The following is an 18,829-nucleotide window of genomic DNA, read 5'->3' as shown; positions in this document are numbered from 1 at the left end:
ATAAAAAGTTATAAAATGACTAATATACCATTCTATTTAAATAAAAAAATAAAGAATAAACGCAATCGTAGTTCCAAATAAAAAAAATTTCCACCTCCACCTCCTCTTTTGAACTTTTTTAAAAATTGGAACTATGATTGCAATTAGTTCTTTATTTTTTTATTTAAATAGAGGGTATATTAGTCATTTTATAACTTTTTATTGAGAAAAATGATGAAAATGACGTTTTTCACAATAAAAGGTAAAGACAGGAATGAAATGCCCCAAAAAACGAAAGGTATGTACGTTTTCCATAAAAATCATGAAAGGTAGAGACGTTTTGTTCTAATTATCCTTTTGAAAAACCTTACTACTAACTTTTCAAAAGTAAAAGTTTATAATGCCTGATAAAATAAGTTACTTAAAAATAAATTTAATTTACTTTTAAGTACAATTAAGTATGCTCGCGTTACCATACCTAGCCCATAAAATTTCCGTATGTTTTTCACTTATTTTTGGATTAAAAAATTCATTTGGGGTGGAACTGTATTATAGGTAGGTGAAATGAACTCTTTCTCTCTCTGCTTTATATTTTAAAGAGAGAGTTTAATCTCATTCGCCTTGTCTTTACTCGAAGAAATCAGGACCTGGTGGGGTCCATCCACGTCAGATTCAACTATGATCCTTGGCATATTCTGTATTCGTGTGAAATTGGTCGCCGAATTCTAACATATTGTCACTTTCTATTATTCAAAACAGCCACATACAGATTCCCTTGCGACTAGTCTTGGAACAACCAAATCGTTAAATCTCAAACATCCAATCGAACTCACTTTACTTTTGAAACAAATCAAACCGCTTTAGAAATAATTTGATTTAGGTTTCAATTTTTGTGAATTATTTCGAACTGTCAAATCGTTTACAAAAAATAAAGAGAAAATTACCTTTAACCCCTGCATTTTAATTTTCAATTTCAAAAATCAAATGCAAATTATCTTCTCAAAATCAACTTATGATATTTTTTTTTACTACCATCCACCAGCACTTTCAACACACTGACCCAGCCCACTTACCCTTGCGTAAATATCTTCCTTTATTTGGGATCTCTCTCTCTCTCTCTCTCTCTCTCTCCAGTTGCAAGTAGACTGACCACAGCTTTTGCTAAGAGAAAAAATGATTCATTGAGGAACCATTAAACACGCATCCCAAAGTTTCCCAACCACCGCTCACGGCTTCATGGGCGATGAACTCGCTCCTTCGATTGACTTCCCACCATACCTCCTAAAAAATGGTCCTAAGTGAAAACCCTAGATTTGTCGTCTCTACTCGTGGGCCCCATGGGTGTGGTGGCATCCCATCGCCAACTCGCATCCTCAAGGCGATCACTTCAATGTAACAACATTATCAAACAGGCTACTCAAGTTTCCTGGGAATCATACCATAAAATCCATTGGGTTGTTGTTTGGTGATTGTCGATTGAGGTGTAGGTGTAGGTGGTGGTGCATTGGAGGTAGAGGTAAAGGTGGTGGTTGGTTGGTTATGGATCTGAGGTGACGACGATGGCGACAATGGACTTAGGTCTATAAAAATATGTTAGTTGTGACTAATTTTGCATCTATAACCCACATTTTGTACTTTGTGATTGTGACATTAGTGATTTTGTAATTAGTACGTAATTGTAATTATAAATAGTATGTTATTGTGATCTAAACATATTCAAATTTCAAATAATAAATAGGTCACAAAAATTTTATCATTGACCACCGGACATTTGAAAGAATTCCACAAGTTTTTTAAATTTGAAAGTGTTATCTTGAAATTATTATAATTGTGTATATTGTCTTTCAAAAATAAATCTAAAATTAAATTAATTCAAATTTTATCAAACATAATTAAAACTAAACACGTCACAACTAAAAAGACACATCCATATTAGACACAATCTAATTAAACACTCAATTATGTTATTATCAATCACAATCAATTAATTAAATCATACTGAATATTCATTAGCAATCATAATCAACAATGCAAAAACCTCAATTTATTATTATTTTTGACTTAATTGCTAGATGTACAGTTAATTATCGTGGTTTCACTTTTTTTTAATATTTAGCAGAAATATGGTTTTACAACAATTATAATAGCCTTTTTATTTTTTATGTATATGATTTGCTTATTTGAAAATCTTCACTGGATAAACTTCTTGTATAGTTGATAGTTTATTGAATCTCTTTTATTATCATAATGAGCAATCTATTTACTTTTTCTGTTATTAGGGATTATGTCAATTTTTTTCTGCTGCAGTTGTGCCTGTGCAAGTTTGGAGGTCAAGTTTAATGCGATTTTAAACTAATATTTATATTTTAATTTATTTGATAAATTTTAATTTTGTGTTTGCTAAATCGTGGTTTTAAATCAAACCAAATTTAGTTTGGTTTGGAAATATTGAACCGTATTCGCCCCTACTTGGTACGAAGTAATTTATGCAACGCAAATATTACATTTTTAATAATCGTGGTTTTATTAATTGATTCATTCATCCCATAAAAATAGATTTGCTTTTTTTTTTAAAATTTTTCTGGACGTATTAAATTACTCTATTAGTCTCATAGAGATGTTTTTTATTTGTCCTGAATTATAAGCTACTTTATAGTTAGTTTTTTAGTTTTTTAATATGCTTTTATTCATTGTGACTTGTTATCAACAAATATGAACTACTTTTATTAGTTATCAACAAAAAATTATTCTTCAAATTATATTAGTCACATTTTCTTAATTTATGTGAAAATGGAAGCAATTATATCTTCTTGGGACGGGTGAGTATATTATTTTACTAATGTGGGGACTTATTCATTATTCTTAGAAGAAATGAAGGATTTATTGTGCAATTAATGTTTATAATCACAAATATACTTTTAATTTTCATTTTTGTGTGACATGTCATTTGTACCCTTGATATACAATCACATGCAACAACAATAAATAGTTTTTTTTTTTCATTTAATTTTGAATTTGTATTTTTTAATCAACATAGACATGGTGGAGTCCTAGTTTTACAATATTAACAAATAATTCACAAATTGAGATCGAGTTAGTTTGATACAGTAGAATACACATACTGATTTAGAATATAAAATATATACATATTCGTTGAACACTCATTCAAAAGTTTATTTTTTAACTCTTCATTGAATTTGAATTTATCACGGATTGAACATGTGTCTTCGACTACATCAATCAAACAAAGTTTCTCTACTGCCTATGGTTTTTATTTATTTATTCACTATTTTCACTTTATCTTTGAATCAATTATTAATTTATTTGTCGCTGTAATTAAAAATTAAAACATAATTCGTGTATATCCTTAAAACAAAGAATTACTCTGTCCAAGAATCTGATCCTTTATTGTACAGGGAAAAAATAATGAATTAATTATTGTTAATAAGGGAAATTGATTCCTCTTAAAAGCGTGAAAAGTAGCACGACTTACGAAGGAATTACTTTAAGTCGTGAGTGGGCTCAATGAATATGTATTTATTAGTAATTTAATCACAACTAAAACATCATTAGTTTAGTAAACACGATACTGTTCTTTCAGATGTCAATAATTAAAGTTTTAATTTAGTATTAGTGTGTTGTCGTCGATGATTATTCCAAAGACATAGACGGCTCTGGGGACGATTTTGTACCACACATGCGATGCCGTCTCTATTTTTAATGATGACTTGGTGTAGGAAAATTTTGAACCAGAACTCAAACCGTACACGTGTCTAAGCAAGTAGATTCTCAATTTTAATAAAAAGAGGGTAGAAATCAACTTCCATCGAAACTCTATCTTTCCACAACGTCAAGAGTCACTGTCTTATTAAGACACAATTGTCTTGAGCACCAATCATCAATTTCGCTCGTCTACCACTGCAAATTATCTTGTGCACCAATAACTTAATTCTTTATAAATTCAAAATTATTTTCATATTTAATCAATATGCGACTTTTACTTCTTGACATGACATTCGATTATCATTACATCATAAAAAAAATAAAACTAGTACATTAAAATATTTACAATCAAAACTTATCTGTATTTAGTAGTGTTCTAAAAGGCGCAAGGCGTCGTCTAGACACAATGCGTAGCGAAAATACTAAGCCAAGTGACTTGGTGTCTTATCTAGCGGTCAACGGCAATCGTTGATTTTTTTTAATTTTTTTACAATTTTTTAAAATTAAAACTTAAAGGCTGATTTCTTCACTTCATTTGCCTTAGATTCAAAACCACCGCTTGAAGCGTTGAACAATTTTCCAAAAATTCATATCTATTTACTATTTAGTATTTACATTTAAAACTTATCATTTTGTTGAAAATTTTGAAAAGAAATGTATAAAGTTCCTGTAACTCTATTTTAGATGCTTGATAGGTATTTTTTTAATTATTAAATAATTTTTTGATTGATTAAAAATTAGAATAATATTAAAATAGGAAAAAACCTTTTTACGTTTATGTCTCGCTTGAGCTCGTCTAATCCATTGTTTGGTCTCCTCGCATCTCTACGTATTACCTTTTTAAAACACTTGTATTTAAGTGATACTGAAAATTAAAGAAGATAATTACGAGAGGTTAACCTAAAGAGGTCCAGGAAAAGTCAGTCAAAGGTGACAAAAGGTAATGTAAAATGAAGGATGGTTGTTTGTACACGTCACATAATCCTAGTCAGAGGTGACAAAAGGTAATGTAAAATGAAGGATGGTTGTTTGTACACGTCACATAATCCTAGTCAGCATTGACAAAAGGCCAAACCTCAACACGTCACACGTGTCCCCTTGTCTTCTTTCTTCAAATGGGCTGCACATGGTACAACCGTCCAATTGTTTAATGGGAATTATAAAAAAATGTTTTTTTTTTTTATTATGAACAAAAAAATTTGCATGTGCACCTAATTTTATAAAAAATATCACTTTTTTTGTAAGAAATGTCCAACTTATCATTCATCCCTTTTTAGGATCATTTAATGCTAGCAATTGAAGATATTTGATTTTAAATTTTAAAAATTTGATTTTGAAAAGAATATAAATTTTGGATCGAAATAACCCAAAAATAAAATAAAATAGTAAAGGCGGTCAGTTGCCGCCACCGGCCAGAGCAGCGGCGAGCGTCGCTGCTGAACTGCAGCAGCACCCTCCGCCACAATGGCCGGCGCTGTAAAAGAAAAAAAAATTTGTCGGTCTGATTTGGGTGATTGGGCTACTGCTGAATTGCAGCAGCAGTCGACCCGAACAGTGGCGACCTGTGGCACAGGCGCCGACCATTGCCGTTGTAAAAGGAAAAAAAAATGTTCACCAGTCAATTTGGGTGATTGGAGATGGGGCTTGTTGTGCAAATTTATAATTTACAAGCCCCTGCTTGAAAATTAACATATTAGGTATTCAAATAATTTAAAGGGTAAAAAATGTCCTAAATTGACATTTTTGAAAGAAAATTTAAAAGGTGACATTTTTGATAATGTACAACCAAATTTTGACACCCAACGAAATTTCCTCTTGTTTTGTTTTAATTGTTGGGGGTAAGGAGGGTCTCTGGAGGTACATCCTATCAATGCATGCAATTAATTGGTCATTGACTTTAAATGGGGATGGCAAATGAATCGAACCATTTGAGGGTTCAGTTGGATTCGATGCAGTTCATGGATGACTCATACTTATTTTGAGAAGAGTCATGGACCAATTGAGCTCACTTTTTTTCACGAATTTGTTCGATATATTATCACTTCTAACTAAACTTAATTATCATCACAAAACAACTTTTATCATCTACAATAACAGAATAAAATTATCCGATCATAAGTGACTATGAACTGCACAAGCTAAAAAAATATTTGGTAAGGTAACCTGACTATGTTTTAATTGATAAATTCATGTTTTATAAATAGAAGGATCAATTGATATTTGCTAACGAGAAATTAAGGTGTCAATTTAGTAATTGCCATGCATAGCCATGAATTTGTCTCGGTGTGCAAACTTTCATGAGATCTTTACGGGTGCCATCTCTTATTGTCCAACACATTCCTAATAAGTTAATGGTTATTTAGTAGGTCCCTTTTCTTTATGTATTGAACACACTTCTATGAGGTAAAACACCGATCTCATCTAATCCTTAAATTATATCAAAATTAAAACTTTGATAGTCATGGAAGCCTTTACTTCTTGATTTGAAAAATAATAAAAATCCACATTTTGAAGACAAGTAAGAAAATTTAAAAATTGTGGGGCATGTGGTTTGTCATGGGCTGGAGCAATACACCATACTAGCCAAAAGTCATTAATCTAAGTTAACTATGATTTTTGTGATTTGATTTAGTACTTAAAAGCTACAACATTATGATAATAACTATACAGTGTTGATCTCTTTATGGTATTAGAGTCCATTAAACTCCAACGAGCAATTCGGTCCAATTAAGACTCTAAAAATGAGTACGTGAATTTCAAAATTGGTCTGCTTAAACGAGTCACTATCTTGAGGGGATATGTTAAGGGATAAAAATCCTACATCGGTTAAATACCCAAATATTGACCAACTTAAAAAGAACTTAGGCTACTTCTCTTAATAAGGTTGACATTTTAAGATGTAACCCAAATCTTAACAGTCACAAAGTAATGATTTAAGCTCCTCGTATAGATGAAATTAACAGGAAATGTTACGGATGATGAGGTGGTAACAGTGGACCGACTAGTTTTATTATTTTTTTTATTTTTTTATCCAACATCTAATGAAATTGTGTCAACTAGCAATCTGTGACCTGCATATGTAGCATGATTCTAAGAAGATTAAGAATAAAAACAATTAATGCATCATGAGATGTATAAATTTGACGCCGACCAAAATGTGCATAATTTAACGCATAAAGTATAGACAACGTCTGTGTGACAGAATGGGATTTTCTTGACTTGTAATTTCAGCTTGAGATGTGGTTAGCACACCTGTTTCGTTGACATCATCCAGGTAATGCTCTGCATGTTTTGGACTATCTTTTGCTGTGCTGTGATTGTCATTCTGCTTATTTCTGTCATTCTCTCTCACTTCCATTTTCCTATTGGAATTATTATCAACTGTATTCTTGGAGATTTATGGTTTGTTCATATAAAAAGGAATTCTATCTGCCTGACGGTACATAACTTGAAACTGGCATTGGATGGTAAACGGTGGCATCATGTTCAATTCCCACGCAAGTAGGCTCATATGCAGGAGCACCAACATTCTGCAACTTCAGCTGCTTCCTCAAAGATAACTCCTCCATCCACTGCTCATCTTGTTCATTTTCCCTAGAAAGTCGTGTGTAAATCATATGTCATCCAACATTTCAATTCGTCGTTAACCACCTTAGCCATTATGTCAGACAGCAAAGGAGTGTACACTTCGGTTTTTGATCTTCTATTTTCAGACAATGCAATAAGCTGATTGCCGTGCAAAAACTTCAGTGATATTTTCTTGGCCATAAGGGTGCCAAAAATTACTTGCAAGAATAGAGTAAATTCATGTGTCATTTTTTGATGAAATATCTTCAAATCCTCCAACCTGATGCAAGATCGTGTAGCGTCCATGAATCACGAAGCAAGTATTGGTTCCGGGGTTTATGTGAGTTGTATGATGGTTATATCAAAACAATTTAATGTTTAACCCGCAGGAGCGTGATCAAACTATCGATATGTGAACTTGAAAGTGTAGTACAAAACCACAAAATCAAGATATCAAAATGAAACAAGAAAAGGAGAAGAAAAAGAAATGAAATCTGAGGCAAGTGATGACACTTTCTCCTTAAGATAATATTGCCCCACTATGGTGCTTACGGTTGACGGCACTCGTCTCCCAAAATACAATGGATGTTTAGTCTTGTAGTAGCAGCACTTCACATCACAAGAACCGGCTAGCAGACGGAATTTCCCCCTCTACAAAGGGATTTTATGCAAGAAAAAGGGAGAGAGATTTTGTAAGAGAAGAAGAGTGTTCAATGCAAAAAATGAGTTGGTGTTCTCTTAGGGACGTCCAAGGTGTCCTATTTATAGATGAGGAAGGGGTGTGGATGAAGTGGTGTGGGCTAAATCGTGTAATCTTTCGAATAGTTGCAACATTTCATCTTTGCTAGCTTTTTGCTCGAGCAGCGTTTCAAAAATCCGAGCAGAACATATTTCCCTCGCTTTTCACTAGAATTTCGCTCGAGCTTTTTTCCATCGTATTTTCCTCCAATCTTTGGACCGCAATTTCTCATTCACCCGAAATTGGTTTCTAATGTCCAAATATACTACGATTATCTATTCGATGAGTAGAACAAGTTGAACTTTTTACTTTTGTAATTTGACCATCGGATCAAGTCCGAATATTCGGCCGAAGTTGACACGTTAGTCACACTTTTCGATTTCAATTTTTACTTAACCAATTTCCAATCTTTCATGTTAATTTGGAAACCAATTTCCAACAATCCCCCACATGAATGGAAATTCGAGTATGCAAATGATATGCGTCACGATACATGCAATTGTAGAGAGAGAGCGGAGAAATATTGCATCGGACAAGGTAGCTTCCGACTTTGAACCTTCCCTAGTGAAATATTATCGAGCTTACTTGGCTAGTTGGTGAACGTGATGTTTTGAACCGACCAGCCATTAGTGTGAGCCAAGACAACAATACTCACACAATGTCTTCCCTAATTCCGTTCTTGGTTCTCATGACTTGGTTCATTTTAGCCCTGAACCCCTCTTGGTTTTGCAAGTATTTTAGAGAATTTAAGCCTTGAATAATTCTCATTGAAGCGGCCTCACTTCACACTCACATAGGTGACCTCCTATTAAAAGTATCTGCCATACTCCACTTGACTTAATCAAGATATATGAATCATTAAAAGATTATCTTAACCTTTTCCAATTCTGCAGAAAGCACTTTGGTATCATAGGAATGAGTTAGAAAATTATTTCCTAAGTGCTTCATGGAATCCTCATAACTTAGTTGTCCCTTTGAATCAAGATCTTGGGGATCTCCAATCAACAAGGTAGGGTTACCATTACAAGGACTCTAACGTAGTAGGCTTTAATCTCATCCCTCTCGATAGGCAACGTGTTTGATCTCTTGGCAAACCTTTTGTAAGTGGATCCGCAACATTCTCCTTTGATTTCACATAATCTATGGAGATGATGCCAATTGAGATCAGTTGCTTAATGGTATTATGTCTCCGACATATATGTCTAGACTTACCATTGTACATGCTGCTTTTAGCCCTTTCAATAGCCAATTGATTACCGCAGTGTATGCTTATGGCTGGTATCGGCTTAGGCCAACATGAAACATCTTCTAAAAAATTTTGAAGCCATTCTGCTTCTTTACCAGCTTTATCCAAAGCAATAAACTCTGATTCCATAGCTGATTGAGCTATATACATTTTATTTGAAGATTTCCATGAGATAGCAGCTCCACCAAGTGTAAACACATAGCCACTTGTGGATTTGAAATCCTTCATATCAGATATCCAATTCGTGTAACAATATCCTTCTAATACCATAGGATATTTTGTGAAATGTAATCCATATGTCGTATACTTCAAGACTTAAGGACCCTTATTAATGCCCCCAATGATCATGATTTGGATTACTCGTGAATCTACTAAGTTTATTCACCGCAAACGCAATGTCCGGTCGAGTGCAGTTCGTAACATACATTAGACTGTCAATTATTTGTGAATATCTTAGTTGTGACACGCTTTCTCCCTTATTTTTGACCAAGTGTAGACTTGTGTCAATAGGAGTTTTGTAGGACTTTCCTCAAATACTTCAAACTTCTTAAGTATTTTCTCAACATAATGAGATTGGGAAAATACGATTCCTTTCCGATGTTCTAGAGATCTTTATCCTTAGTATTACATCTGCCACATCCATGTCTTTCATGTTAAAATGCCTTGTTAGCATTTTCTTGATGTTTGTTAACATTTCGTGATTATTGCCCATTATCAACATATCGTCTACATTTAGACATACTATCACATAGGCATTCGGTGTATTCTTTACATATACACACTTGTCACATTCATTTATTTTAAATCCATTTGACAACATTATTTTGTCAAACTTCTGATGCAATTGCTTAGGAGCTTATTTTAAGCTGTATATCGACTTAACAAGTTTACATATTTTATGGCTTTCATTTGGAGACACGAACCCTTCAGGTTTTTTCATATATATCTCATCTTTTAACTTGCCGTTTAGAAATGCCATTTTTACATCCATTTGATGAATCTCAAGGTTATGTATTGCCGCAATTGCAATTAACAACCTTATCGAGGTGATTTTCATTACAAGTGAGTAGGTATTAAAGAAGTCAAGTTCTTCTTTTTGCCTATATCATTTGATAACCAATCTAGCCTTATATTTGTGAATGGATCCATTCGGTTTCAATTTCTTTTTGAATATCCATTTACACTCTAAAGGCTTATTTCCGGGAGGTAACTCTACCAATTTCCTAGTATGATTTTGCATTATGGAATCTATCTCGCTATTGATAGCTTCTTCCAATGCGGTGCTTCCAGTGTAGACATCGCTTCTTCATAAGTCCTTGGATCATTTTCTACCATATAAGTCAGAAAATCCTGACCAAATGCTATGAATGTTCTAGCCCTCTTACTGCGCCTTGATTCTTCCTCATTTGAAAATCCATTTGCAGATTCACAAGTTCTCTTATTTGAACTTGACATTTCCCTATCGTTGTTAGGAAATATGTTTTCAAAGAATACTGCATTCCTTGATTCAATTATGGTACCCTCGTGTACATCTTGAATATCAAATTTGTGTACTAGGAAACGATATGCACTACTATTATTGGCGTATCCAATAAATATGCAATCGATTGTTTTGGGACCAATTTTAATTTGTTTAGGCCTGGATACTTCAACCTTTGCCAAACCCCCCCCCAACACACTTTTAAGTGTTGGTAGGAAGGAGAATGACATTTCCATAACATATATGGTGTTTCTTCCATTTTCTTAAGCGGTATCCGATTGAGAAGACTATTTGCCATTAAGATAGCCTCCCCCACAAGTTTTGAGGTAAATTCGAACTTATTAACATTGCATTCATTATCTCTTTAAGAGTTCGATTTTTGCGTTCAGCAATTCCATTAGATTGAGGAGAGTATGGAGCCATTGTTTGATGAATGATTCCATGTTCAGAACAAAATTCTTCAAATGATGCCCCATATTCACCTTCTCGATCACTACGAATATTTTTAATTCGTTTGTCAAGTTGTATTTCAACTTCAGCCTTATATTGTTTAAATGCATTTACGGCTTTGTCTTTGCTTCTTAAAAGAAAGATATAACAATACTTTGTACAATCATCGATAAAAAATACAAAATATTTCTTACTGCCTCTAGTTTAAACGAATTTCAAATTACATATATCACTATGGATTAATTCTAGAGGTATCGTGTTCCTTTGAATTGAATGGAACAGTGTTTTAGCCAATTTTGCTTAACACATATTTCGCATTTGTGATTAGGATCAATTTCAAGTGCTGGAATTAAACTTTGATTCATAAGTTTGCGCAACAAATTATAATTCACATGTCCTATTCGATTATGCCATAAACAAGACTCAAGCAAGTAAACAGAATTTGTTACTTTATTTATAATGCCTTGTTTCGGTACAACAGTTAGAATGTTCATTTTGAACATTCCGTCACACATGTATCCTTTTCCTACATATATCTCATTCTTAGACAATATAAATTTATCGGATACAAATACAAGTTTAAAACCATTTTTACTATGAAGAGATCTGGGCACAAGATTCTTTCGAATATCCGGCACATGTAGAACGTTGTTGAGGACTAGCTCTTTTCTAGATGTCATCTTTAAAGTGACTTTGCCTTGTCCTTCAATCTTGGAACTTGCAACATTCCCCACGAATAGTTGTTTTCCTTTCAGTTCTTGATAGTTGAAAAACATTGCCCTATCAGCACACACATGACGGGTTGCACTGATATCTACCCACCATTCCCTTATGATTCCAACCATGTATTCGGACACAACTGCAGATAGACTCATCTCCTGCATTCCTTCGGAAAGGTTGTCCTTCTCAATCATGTTAACTTGAGTAGGTTTCCTAGGCTTTCGACATTCATTTGAACAATGTCTGGCCTTTCCACAATTATAGTATTTCCCTTTGAACTTTTTCGCCTTTTTGGAGTTATCTCTACGCGGTGCATCATTTGAGATCTTTCGTTTCTTGTTCAAAGGCCTTTGTTCTGTTTCAACAAAGTTTGCTCCAAGTTCGTCAATAGGTTTCCTTTCATTTTTCCTATTGTCTTATTCAATTCTCAAGCGAATGATCAATTCTTCCAAATTCATCTCCTTACGTTTGTGCTTGAGATAGTTCTTGAAATCTCTCCACATAGGAGGGAGTTTCTCGATGATGGCAGCCACTTGAAAGGACTCACTTAGTTCCATCTTTTCGGCATGTATGTCGTGCAAGAGGACTTGAATTTTTTGCACTTGGCTTATCACAGTTTTGGTATCTACCATTTTGTAGTCCAAAAACTTGCCCACAATGAACTTCTTGGTTCCAGCATTCTTGGTCTTGTATTTATTTTCCAAAGAATCCCACAATTCCTTGGCCGAGTTTTTAGAACTATACACCTCATATAGTGTATTCTCCAACCCATTCAAAATGTAGTTTTTGCATAGAAAGTCCGAGTGCTTTCATGTTTCCAACGCAATAATCGACTCACCATTATTTTCTCCCTCTTGTACGGATGGTGCAGTCTCTTTTAAGAACTTTACCAAATTGAAGGTAGTGAGATAGAATAACATCTTTTGTTGCCATCTCTTAAAATCCACACCACTAAATTTTTTCGATTTTTCACCATGCAGGATTGAAGTGTTTATAGCCATAGGCGTAACCATGTTTGTACCATTTTGACTTGAAGCCTCTACAGTACTCATTTCTGTTACAAAAATAGAAGATTATCACAACGCAAAGTAAGGGAATGGAACAGTGCACAAAGACTATTCCAAAATGAAGAACAAAGTGTGGGTTAAACCAAAATAAAACCAAAACAACCACCGACAAATACTGTTTTAAGATTGTTGGTTCCGGGGTTTATGTGAGCGGTATGATGGATGTTGATGTTTGTATCAAAACAAATTAATGTTTAACCCGCAGGAGCATGATCAAACTATCGATATGTGAACTTGAAAGTGTAGTACAAAACCACAAAATCAAGGTATCAAAATGAAACAAGAAAAGGAGAAGAAAAAGAAATGAAATCCGAGACAAGTGATGACACTTTCTCCTTAAGACAATATTGCCCTGCTATGGTGCTTACGGTTGATGACACTTGTCTCTCAAGATACAACGAATGTTTAATCTTGTGGTAGTAGCACTTCACACCACAAGAACCGACGAAATTTTCCCCTTTACAAAGGGATTTTATGCAAGAAAAAGGAAGAGAGATTTTGTAAGAAAAGAAGAATGCTCAATGCAAAAAATGAGTTGGTGTTCTCTTAGGGACGTCCAAGGGATTCTATTTATAGAGGATGAAGGGGTGTGGATGAAGTGGTATGGGCTAAATCGTGCAATCTTTCGAATCGTTGCAACATTCCATCTTCACTAGCTTTTCGCTCGAGCAGCGCTTTAAAAATTCGAGCAGAACATACTTTGCTCAAATTTCGCTCGAGCAAGCGAACATCGAGCGATGGTGTATTTTTGCCCTTTTCCACCATATTTTCCTCCAATTTTTGGATTGCAATTTCTCATTCACCCGGAATTGGTTTTTAATGTCCAAATATACTACGATCATCTATTCGATGAGTAAAACAAGTTGACCTTTTTACTTTTGTAATTTGATCGTTGGATCAAGTCCGAATATTCAGCCGAAGTTAACACGTTAGTCACACTCTCCGATTTCAATTTTTACTTAACCAATTTCTGATCTTTCATGTTAATTTGGAAACCAATTTCCAACGAAGTTGATATGTTCTCTCACTGTCATTGTAAGAAAGGGAACATAATTTATACACTTAATAGCTGTTCATTTACAAAAGTCAGAAAAACACAAAACAGCACACACATCAAGAAAGTGAGCAGCTAATAGAACTACCGAGGACAAGAATGAAGACAAACAAGAGTGCAAGGGAAAGGTAGGGTGAAGTACACATTTAAATTTGGCAAGTACAAAGTTCAAACTTGAGAAACTCATGAAAGCTGAAGACATGCCGATAATCCTAAGAGATAGAGAAGACATACTGCAATAAAAATGGAATGGGTTTGGAAATGCTTCCCTTCACTGAACATATTTTCAGAAAACTCGATTCCCTATATTCAAGATAAATCAAGTGCATAGAACGATGATATATTTACAAAGAAATGTTTAACTCATTTTCCCTTATTTCAAGCATTCAAAAGAGTTGACGAGTCAATTGCAAGAGCCACCATTTCTTAACCAGTGTACTGTATTGGATCTACTTGGTATGTGGTTGATGTCTCTTGTGAATCACTATTGTTCTGAATTCAGCAAACATTATATATCAATTTTGATTGAGGTAAATTACAACGAATACAATCTCACTAGATATGTTACTCATTTATTAGACTACCATATTATTTCTAGTTTTTTCTTCCGGTAATATTTATTAATGGATAATTTACAAACAAAAAGATCTCTAAAGATCCTTTGATTCCAATTTTATATCAATTCTAATATAAAAAGTATATGAAGACACTTTTTCCTTGAGTAATTAACTCAATTTTCTTGATTTGAATATATAAGTATTAAAGAGGGATTTCAAAAAACAGAAGAATTATCAGGTAAAGGAGTGAATGAAAATCGAAAAGAACAGAAACTAAATGTGTGGCGCTTTCATGTTATTTAGACATGTATTATTAGGTAGGATCGGATGATAATAAGAAATAAGACTGTAACTTTTCTTCTTTAATATTGTCATAACCAACTTACCAAACATGCTATCATATTTTAGTCGTTGTTACCTTCCCCTTCCACCTTCTTTCCAACTAAACTGATCAAATGGGATGTCAATCCACGAGGTAACTAGAACTCATCATATTTAAGTTTAGTCCAATTCAAACTGCTCATGCTTGCTTTATTTTGGTCCATTTTTTCAAATTTAAAAAAGATCGTACTACATGAACCTAGAACCAATTACGAAACCAAGTTTTGACTCAATCCATTTGATTCTTGCTAAAGCTGGATTGAACCAATTCACTACTAATATCCTATAAACTTGAAATGTAAAATGTCAACTCGAAAATTTCTAACAGCTAACCTCTAGACTTACTTAAAACCCCCCAAAAGTGATATATTCTTAAGTTGATGACACGGAAAAGTTAGAGAAGAAAGAACATCTTATAAAATTGCAAGCTACTGTTTGTTCTTTATTTTACGTGATTGGAGCTTCATTTGAGTTGAGTCTTGAGTATAGATTTTTATGCGTTTGTAATGCTATTTACCAATAGGGCAACTCATTATTACAATTGATAACTATGAATTAAATGATAAGCCGAAGAGAGAAATGAGTAAATGGAAAGTACTACTACTACAAGAAAGCTAGTGGTGCAAGTAGCCAGGCCTTAGGCTTATTTAATTAAATATTCCAGTTGGGCTAATCACACAACTTCACATTTTTGTTATCATCGAAGTTCATGGTCTATTTCTATGTTCTAAACGTTTACCTAAACAAAACTAAGTACAGTCTATGTTAATGTTAAAAAATATTTAATGATTGCACAACTCTCCCTTATTGACAACCAAGTACAAATGAAGAAAGGACAATAGAAAGTAAGTATTCAGGCATTCAACAGTGAAGATATTACCAAATTATGGAGGTTCTGATTATTACACGGCGAAGTCTTGCAAAAGTATCCTGAAAGTTTGAGAAGTTCAAACCCTGAATCAGGTTCACATCCTGAGCAGATTTTAGCTTGAAGGCGTAATTTTGGAACTTTATAGTTAAATCCATATAGTCTCAATCATATAATCTATTAAGAATTTTGCTCACCTTTCTCTCCCCTCTTTTTAGTGACTATGTGTTAATTTATAACTACATGCGTTATAAATTAGCATAAAGAATTAAATCAGAAGAGTTCTTTTTCCGATGTATTAGCATGTAATTATAAATTAAGATTGTTGAAGATATGAAAAGATTGTAAGGAGTAATCCCTATGATAATTTCCTAGTTGTGTGAGATTATTTTCGTTAATAGTTGATTATGTGATTATCATACAATCTTTTCTTTTAGATTTATTTACAGCCCTATAAATATGATCTTCTATGTTGTAATAGAAACACAAGTTTATAATATACAATTTATAATAATCTAACATAGTATCAGAGAGGGTTTAACTTCATTTTGGATTAAATTTGTAAGCTTTTGTTCTTCGGCGAGCAGCCTTGTGTTGCTCATCCAGTCAAGTTTTCTTATTTTGATTAAATATCCATGTCTACTCAAATTTTGTCCATATTTCTTGTTCTTGATCTAATCTAAATTTGGAGTTCAGATTAATTCACCTCCCAATTAGATGTTGGCTATTCTTATTCTTTTTATCTTGGAAAGTTGGGTTTCAAGAAAACTGAGAATTATCATGTTATGTTTTCATTGAATTTATTCCCATCACATCAATTGTTTTAGCATCCTTGTGTGCCAGAGTTCCTGTTTAATCTGTATTTCCTCCATCTATAAGTGTAGTGCTGTACTACCCATGGATTTTTGGAGTGCTACTATTAAACATGGCCTATCTTTGCTTATCTGGTTATTAAAATCATTTGAGGTTCTTGTTTTGACATTGTTCGTTATACTTATGAGTTTCTCCTTCAAGTCTTGGTGATGGTTTGGTTATCTTGGTGGATGATGACTTTTCATCCTTATCAACTTTGAGTTCTTTGTTTGGATTGGTTGGCATACAATCAATTTTAAAGTATCATTTGATCCTTGGAAGAGAAATATTTGATTTAGATCAATTTAATTTTCAAACTCAATTTGATTGTCACTACACTATATTGAGTTTGAGGGAGGGTGTTGAAAATATGAAAAGAATGTAAAGAATAATCTCTATGATTTTTTCTCAATTGTGTGAGATTATTTTCCTTAATAGTTTGATTGTCTTATTATCACACAATCTTTTCTTTTATAGTTATTTATAGCCCTATAAACATGGTCTTCTATGTGGTAATAGAAACACAAGTCTTTAATTTTCTAACAAAGATTTAAGAGAAAACTGAAACATGGGCTGAGGTGTAATAGCTCCATCAAATAAGCAAAGAGACAAACCTTCCACGGCTCATGGACATCTCCAACACCAGTGGCGGAACAGCTTCCACTTCCTTAGGTGTAGCATCAGCATATTCTTCTTCAGGCTCGTCTAGCATCTCTTCATCATCTAAGATATCCTTAGGCCTCAGCTCCTCCTCATAATCTCTCTCCATGTCCGCAAGAAAGCGCTATATTAGGAGTAAATACATAAATGTAGCTTGTGCACAGACAAAATTTAGCCATGGAATCAAAAAACGTAAAGAAAGAATGAAGCTATTCAACATCTTATACTCATGTTTTCCTCTCCTTTAATCTGATTCTGCATTGCATACTCAGCATCTTCTTCATCATCTGACTCCCAGACAACTTCATGGATTACAGTGGCTATACATAAATTTTGATGTTAATGTTTTATTTCATTTGGTGTTCTACTACAAGGAGAAAAAGTTATCGAAATTCTAAGGATCAGGGGATCTCCTTCAAATATACAGAACCACATTTAGAGCCTGTTTGTACCCATTTAATTTCAAAAAGTGTATTACAGAATGTTGATTGATGTTGAAACATATGGTTAAAAAAGAAGAATTTTTTTTTTTAATTTATGTGGAATATTATTTTAATGAAGAATGTATAGTTGAAAATGAGAATTGAAAAATAATGTGGTAGAATGGTTGACAAACAAAGACTTAGAAAAAAAGAATTAAGATAAGCAGGAGCTAAAACAATTTTTTTAGGTAAAATTTCATTAGTTCAAGGTCTTTCTCCCTCATTCAATACCTACGATCACCATTTTCCTATTTTTATCCTTTCCAGCTACAAAAATGATAAACTATACATAGAAAAAGTTGCTTAGCAAGTAGCAACAATAAAACCTGTTCTTATGCGAAACAGTAGGAAAAGAAACTCCTCTCAAAATATTTGCAGAATTGAAATATAGCCGTTCATGAGCTCTTTCGTGTTCTATGCACTCGCGCTAAACTACATTAATAACAAAAACTCAATCGTGTTTTCAAAATATCATGTCACACAAAATATTGAAAAAGCGGGCTGTTCCCTATAATAATTTTTTTTTTTAATTTGTTTCTAAATCTGTTCACAAGCATATTCAAAGTCCTTCAGAGTGGTTGACATGGGCGGATTTGGCAGTGGGTTGCACTAGGCTATTACAACCCTCCAAGTCCAGATCCTACAAAAAATAAAACAAATTTATAGGAAATGGTTTTAATTTTAGCGTATAGCCCACCAACAATTAATATCACTTGGCAAGCCCAGCCAAATTCTTAAAACTAATTATTTGTTTTAATTTTTTGCCCAATTCTTAAAACTAACTTTGTTAAATTTTAGTCCAAATCCATCACAGACTCATTTGATTCCTCTCTTTTCTTCTTTCTTCAAAATTCAACCTCATGCATCATTTGAAATTTTTGAAAGCCAAATTGAAATTTCCGATTTTTTTTAACCCTAAATCTTTTCCTATCCACAGTTCACCTCCCATCGGAGTAGTAAACTGCCAACTGCCTACCTTCAACTAAAAATAGCAACTACTGACG

General features: G+C 33.5%; 1 long non-coding RNA gene across 2 annotated transcripts; it reads right to left on the bottom strand.

Moving 5' to 3' along the window:
* Nucleotides 1-13,947: 13,947 nt before the first annotated feature.
* LOC111365944 lies at nucleotides 13,948-18,501 on the bottom strand. Of its 2 annotated transcripts, XR_002697526.1 has the most exons (3): nucleotides 17,298-18,501; nucleotides 15,844-15,893; nucleotides 13,948-14,517 (listed from the first exon to the last, which is right to left on the bottom strand). It is a non-coding gene; the product is annotated as an uncharacterized LOC111365944 (long non-coding RNA). The 2 variants fall into 2 exon arrangements; XR_002697525.1 differs by having other exon boundaries at nucleotides 13,948-15,893.
* Between the last annotated feature and the right edge of the window lie 328 nt (nucleotides 18,502-18,829).

The sequence above is a fragment of the Olea europaea genome, chromosome 17 (assembly GCF_002742605.1).
Source record: "Olea europaea var. sylvestris chromosome 17, O_europaea_v1, whole genome shotgun sequence".
In the NCBI taxonomy this organism is placed as follows: domain Eukaryota; kingdom Viridiplantae; phylum Streptophyta; class Magnoliopsida; order Lamiales; family Oleaceae; genus Olea; species Olea europaea.
The sequence above is the reverse complement of the archived record's forward strand: the minus strand, read 5'-3'. Positions and strand labels throughout refer to the sequence as shown.